Source organism: Rhododendron vialii, chromosome 2a, assembly GCF_030253575.1.
Source record: "Rhododendron vialii isolate Sample 1 chromosome 2a, ASM3025357v1".
NCBI lineage: Eukaryota > Viridiplantae > Streptophyta > Magnoliopsida > Ericales > Ericaceae > Rhododendron > Rhododendron vialii.
The window spans coordinates 16,054,931-16,062,399 of NC_080558.1; positions in this window are offsets into that span (position 1 = coordinate 16,054,931).

Genomic DNA, 7,469 nt, shown 5'->3' on the forward strand with positions numbered 1-7,469 from the left:
CAAATTAACAGAGCTTCTAAGGGTATGGCCTCCAAGGCTCAACAAACTCCCCTTCCACAGTTGGGAGGTCTTCACTCTAGTACAGATCGTCTTGCACTTCGGTCTCTTAATTACCTGACATGAAATGCCATCCCAATGGCACTATAATGAGTTTTGAAACTCAGTAGATAATCTCAACCCTATTAATCCATTACCTTACAATTAGCAGATCAACAATATAATAATTCATACTCCTTCCATCCCATTTTTATTATCTATTTTTCATTTTTCGTGCCGTTCTTTTAACGCTTATATCTCTCAATCTATAATATTTTTCATAATTTTGAAAACTTTGTATTATAGATCTAATCGAGAACTATCAAACAAAATCCATATTGCATATTTTTTGAGATTTATAATGGAAGATGTTGAAAGAATGGCACGAAAAACGAAAATGGACAATAAAAATGGGACAAAGGGAGTAATACATAGAAGGTACAGATTAACAGCACATCATCCTTTTCTTTACTATCCATCGACTTACATGAAATCTAAGGATCCTCTCCAAAAGGTTATTTCCTCCCACATCCATCAACTTTGACTGTCTCTTGGAATAACTCTCCCTTTATTTGTCCTACACCACGGTTTTAAGCGAATACTACTAAATGATATACTCAGTTTGGATTCGCCTACAACAATAATAAAGGAACAGCTCACCATGACAACTCAGCATTAGGGGTCACACTATCTCATTGCCAGAATCCTTTACCGTCTCCCAACTCTACACACTAGGTACTTTACCCTACCCTTAATCTACACACTGGTACTATACCGTATTCAATGATCCTTTACTATTTTCCAAAATACTGTACCCGAAGTCCTTTACCATCCTTCATACACATACTGGGTACTGTACCGCATTTAGGATCCTTTACAGTATCCCAAATTCTGTACTCGGAGTCTTTTACCTTCCTCCACACACACACTGGGTACTGAACCGCATTTAGGATCTTTTACCGTATCCCAAATCCTGTACCCGGAGTCCTTTACCATCCTCCACACACATACTGGGTACTGTACCGCATTTAGGATCTTTTACCATAATCCAAATCCTGTACCCGAAATCTTTTACCGTCCTCCACACACTCTGAGTATTTTACCGTACTCAGGGTTCTTTACCATTCCCCAACTCAACTAAAGGTACTTTACCGTACCAAGGTCCTTTACCGGCACCTAACATCCTCAATCAACTTTACCATTTTATCATTTACTTAACCACGTCTATGTGTTCACTACTCGAAACCATCCCATGAATCCAAGGGCATTCTAGCACGAGCAACATGATATAATCAACAATAACTCAAACACGATACATTTCAATGAGATAGCAATATAACAATTCATATGTGCAAATAATTAAACACGTAAAGGATTGGATTGGCCGGGCCGATACCTTTCGAGTTTCTTATATTTTCTTAATAAACATCTCTGTTCTTTGTTCCAATTTTACGGTACATATGTTCTTTACTACTAAATAGGACTAACTTATATATAAGTTACCTTACTTTATAGTTATGCTAGAACATATTTGTTTTTATTCATTTCACTAAAAATACGAATATACTGTACACTAGCACTCCTTTTATTAATTCCATTCCTGAAACTTAATACTTCACAAAATAATGTATTCTAGAGAAAGCTTTTTGTTTAATCATGTACACATATGCATTATATATATATAGCTACTGACTATTACATATTAAGTTTAGCACTTAGACTACTCTAGCATTTTCTCTAACTTCTAAGTTCAGATTTTAAAAATCTGTTATCAATATAAGTTTTCAACCTCTCCTAGTGTCCTTTCCAAAGTTATCACTTAGAATAAATTCTAGGTTAATGTTTGTTTAAGCTTACTATTACTATTACTATTAATCTTATTCTGTATTCTTTTCCTATGATAAGGTTTGACTGTGATTGACTTATTCACAAACATTTCATATCATACATATCAATCAAGAATACAATATTCATACATCTATATATCATACTGAACAACAAATGTAATAAGTCAACCACCAAGTTTAGGATCAGATTTGAGAACTATGGTAAACACAGGGGGAAAACTGCAATTTAAGAGCATTATGCTTAAAATCAAAACGTGCATGTACAGTGGTGCACTTCTTATTTCCAGAAGATAGAGTATTCTCGATTTCCATGATTTCCGATGCATACGTGCAATTTCTCCCATTATCACTTGCTTAAATCTACATATAGGAATTATTTTATACTTAGGAGAAAGAAGGGAAGCAATTATAATCCAGACAAAGCGATTTGGTGGAGTCCAGTGGGTTTTCGTTTGGCGGCGAAAGATCGATATTCTTGCAGCAATTTTGGACTGGAATTACTTGACCGAACCTCTACCGTTTTGGACGATTCTTGTGTCTAACGCGAAGATCTTGAAACGCTATACAACTTTCGTGAAGAAGTCTAAGCCCAAAAACCGATCTAAGTAGGAGAAAAATGAAAGTTTAAAAGGGTCATTGAATCTGCCTATAAATCAAAATCCGAAAATTTTACCGAACTTTGAATGGCGATAACTCTATCAATTCTCAACCGTTTTGGGCAATTCTTAGGTTGAAATTGAAGCTCTCGATGCCCTCCACAACATTTGTGAAGAAACTCCGGCCAAAAAACGACATCAACTAGGAAGAAATAGGCCATGAATAGAGATAAGTGATATGGATGAAAACAAAATGGTGTGATCTCTCTTTTCTTTTTCTTCTCTTCTTCTTTTCAGATTTCTTCTCTCTCTCTCTCTCTCTCTCTCTCTCTCTCTCTCTCAGCCGAATAAAATGGGAATGGGAAAGATGAGTTTGATTTTGGAGTGGATGTGGAGTAATATGGAGGGAAGTAGTGGAGAAAGGTGGGAGGGGGAGATGATATGGGTGAAGGTGATGGAATGTGAGAGGGAAGTGAGAGAGATAAAATCGGGAGAGAGGATGGGAGCATAATCCCATAAATTGTGGGATGGGTATATTATAAATATATATAGACACACACATATAGTTACAAGCTAATTAATAAACTAATTTTAAACACCAAAAATTAATCTAGGTTCTAGTTTAATCTAGTTACATTTTTAAATAATTAATCGATTACTATAGACTATTTGATTAAAAATAATTTCTTTATTCGAAAAAATAGGGCAAAAATCTGGGTCATTACAACCTATCCCCTTAAAACAATTTTGTCTCCGAAATTAGATCATGTCTCTTGTATTGAACAATCGTTAATCGTTATCGCAATGATTGCTTTCGGGCTTGCTCCTTTTTTGCTGAGGTTGGCTGAGTGCTCAGACTAAGCGAATAGTTTTGCCTTCTATGTTCTTCTCTCTACGATGAAATCTATATTAGTGGCTTTGAAAATTGTGTCGTTGTTTAGCATAACATCTTTGCGATTCATGGTTGTAGTTTTAATCGATGAGCCACCTCTCCTCCTCTTTGCAAAATTTTGGACTATCCAATGTATGACGACGACATCTTCCAAATGAATGATATCAAGTCACAGCTTAATCTTTAAAAAAAAAATTATTATTTCGCGTCAAAGTCAATAATATGGTCCTTTTGTCAATGTAGTTCATTGGTTGAGTCCGAGCGGTTAGAAGTTGTTGTCGTATCACCTTCGCTTTCTCGGTCTTCTCTTGAAAGTTGGGTCTTTAACTCTCAGAAGGTGAATCCTCCCACATACAGAAACAAGAAGATTTGATGAACTAAAATAAAATTCAAATGGTTTGGAGGTTGAAATACCAAATGGAAAGGGTGACATATCATTCTCTAAGAGTCTGAGTACAAATAGTTTGGATTTGAGTAGCAAGGAGTGGCTACTATCAAGTTAATAAAGACTAATCAATGATGAAGATTCATGTAACTACAAAATGATGATTCAAGATCAAACACGCGAACAAAATGAACAAAACTTGTACTAACGGTCCTACAATTGAGTAGACTGTTGATATAACCAAGATGAGATTTGATCTATTAAAAAGAATTTGCAATAGGAGAATCCTTAGAAATTCACAACTAACAAAAGAGAAGTGTCATGAGACTCAGAGTGAAAATTTCAACGAGTTTAAGCTCTTGGGTTGTACTTGAATGACAAAAAAAAATGCTTCAAAAGGAATCTCATAAGAAAAGAATCAAGAAAGGTTGAAAACATCAAATGGTGATAATATAGTCAATTGACAAAGGAAGAGGATTAGATGAATGTACGGTCGTCAATCTCCTCGTCTATCCCCCTTAAAAGAATAGAACCTCAATGCAAGATAACGCTCACTGTCATCTCGGATGTTCATGACTTCGAGCAGTTCTTTGATCTTCTAATCTATGATGGTGCCGGGTCGTCTCAATTTGCGTAGAATATAGGTGGTCGGTGACTGCAGATCTCCGACATCATCATGCTTTATTCGACGGTCTACAATTTTAAAAAGCCTACAGTACTTGAGGTTTCGGTATCAAAATAGTCAACAGTGACGACAACTACTAGCAGCTGTTAATCTCGCAGATTCTTGATATCGCGTTAGGATGCACGTTAATATTGACATCGACGTTAGCATTATTGTAAAGGTGGCAGCGCTGCGATCAACGTTGGCATCTTGGTCATTGGTTTCAGCACTAATTTTTGTGGTGATGGGTTTCTAACTATTTGGTTCCCCAAAGGCATCGTGTGCAAGGATTTTGAAATCGCAATGGTAAAGTTTTGGTTCAGGTGCAATGACAAATAATGATTTTAAAAAGATGATAATATATTACAATTAGTCAAATCCTATTGGCACGGATATACAATAAGCACGTAACAAGTAAAGCCTAAATGTTAGTCAACATATAGAGCCTATATTTTCTCACGATACGTTCTCACAATGGACCTATCCTATCCGACCTATTTTCAGTCACGATCGACCGAGGGAAAGAAAAAAAAAATTTGTCAGGTACACTATTTACTAAGTAGCCTCCTCCAACTGCATATTCTCTTTCACAGGGGGCTTGTCTCTTCGTCTCAGTCTTTGAACTTTTTGTCTAAGTTGATTGGCTAAGCAAATATAATATGGACGGTTCTTCTATCGCTTTCTTCGGATTGGAATTAACTTTAATTTCATACTTACTCATAGTCTAAATTGCAACAGCTAATAAAATATTTATACGCTATACTTAGGTACGATGCCGCGTAGCTAGAAAAGTAATAAATAAGATAAACACATAACTATCCAGCTTTACGCTCTTGGAAATTGATCTACCCAATCTACCCAAGACCGAGAGTTTGAACCTAAAACTCTGATACCATGTTGTAACGCCCCGATTTTTGAACACGTTAGTTAAATCCTTTTCAACTGATTTAATAATTCATAAAACTGATATATAAGAAATGAAATTTTATTAAACAGAGTTTAGCAGCGGAAACCTCAAATACCAAATTCAAACCTACTTAATTGTCTTACAGACCAACAAAATGAAATAGAGTTTGACAAATGTGATAACACTTATTAAAATTTAAATAAAAGTACGTCAAATTTACAGAGTTTCTAAGGGTATGGCCTCCAAGGCTCAACAAACTCCCTTTCCTCAATTGGGAGGTCTGCACTCTAGTATGGATCATCTTGCAGCGGATTTTGCTCTTCGGTCTCTTAATTACCAAGCATGAAACACCAACTCAACGGCATTATAATGAGTTTTGAAACTTAGTAGATAATCTCAACTCTATTAACTCCTTACCTTACAATTAGCAAATCAACAATATAATAATTCATAATACACTGCACATCATCCTTTTCTTTACTATCTATCGACTTACATGAAATCTAAGGATCCTCTCCACAAGGACCTTTCCTCCCACATCCACCAACTTTGACTGTCCCATGAAATAACTCTCCCTTTATTCGTCCTGCACCAGGGTTCTAAGCGAACACTACTAAGTGATATACTCAGTTTGGATTCGCTTAAAACCATAATAAAGGAACAGCTCACCATGACAACCCAGCATTAGGGGTCATACTATCTCATTGCCAGAATCTTTTTCCATCTCCCAACTCGACACACTAGGTACTTTACCATACCCTTAATTTACACATTGGGTCCTGTAACACCCTTTATATTTGAGGTGTTTTAATGTTACATTTAATAACTTAAAGGGGCAAAGTGCATTTTTTTTAAGTGTTGTGCATGTGTGCCGTGTGTTATGGGGGGGGGGGGGGGGGGGGGGGGGGTCTCTAAATAAATAAATAAAACCCAATAACGCTAGATGTGTTTCAGCGTAAGGAGAGAGAGAGAGAGAGAGAGAGAGAGAGAGAGGAGGAGGAGGAGGAGGAGGAGGAGGAGGAAAGGGAATTCGTGGTTGTACTTCACGAATTTATTCAAGGTACCTAGAAATCTTCTAAATTCTTGAAATAAATCTTAAATGTTCATCTGTGAGTCTATTGCATTGTGTTAAATTTTCAAAAAATAACTCGAAGTGTTTTGGCCTACAAAATTTGTGGACCGAACTGGTGTCTGATTCGCGTCTGTGCTGGCAGCACAGACACATGTTGGAAAAACGAGCATAACTTCTTGCTCGGGTGTCTATTTTGCAAACCGTTTCTTGATTCAAAAACTAGACTCGTATATCTTTCTGAATATGGATGGGTTGTGCCGTGAATCTTTCTAGATTATAGCAGTTTTTCAATTAAAGTTCAGGTTTTGGGGAGTTCTGGGATTCTGAACAGCTTTTGGCTTGTGTTCTTCATGAAATTCCTCAAGTTTAAGCATGTTGGGTGGACATGAGTTCTTATGAGTCTTAAGTATTGTTAATAAGTATTGTTAAGTTGGTGATGTTTTGGCTTCAGAATCATTGATAGATGTTGAGTATGCGTTTTTTAGTGAATTATTAGGTACGGATTGTCCTGCTGAAATCGTAATTTCGTGTTTCTTGTTGTGTAATTTCAATTGAGCATATCTTAGTCATTCGGAGTCCAATTTGGGCAAATTTTATATCTAGATTGATGTACTAGAAGTCTTCTTGCTAGTGGTGGTGGTCTTGTAGTATTCATTTGAACCTATAGAGAAGTATGGCCAAAATACGATAGACTGTTTAGCTGAATTTTGGTATTTCCAACACAGAATTGCTGGAAATTGCTGAAAGTGCTAGAAACACATGCTACATGCTGAAACTGTTTTTGGAACATGCTGGAACTGTTTGGAACATTGATAATAAGAGTTGGACACCGTATTTGACTAAATTAGATGTTGTATTGTTGATCTGAGGCAGGATATTCGCTAATACATTTGCTAAGCCTTTCAAGTGTTTATATACTAAAATGTTTAGCTTGTGAATAGGTGACGAGTCGGTGAATCAAGGAGCACCGAAACCATAAGTTGTACTTTTTTTTGGAGTACGAAGTGAGTGTTTGATTCATAGATGTTGTTCTCTATTGAATTGAACTTGAATGTTGGCTTAGTGCCCGG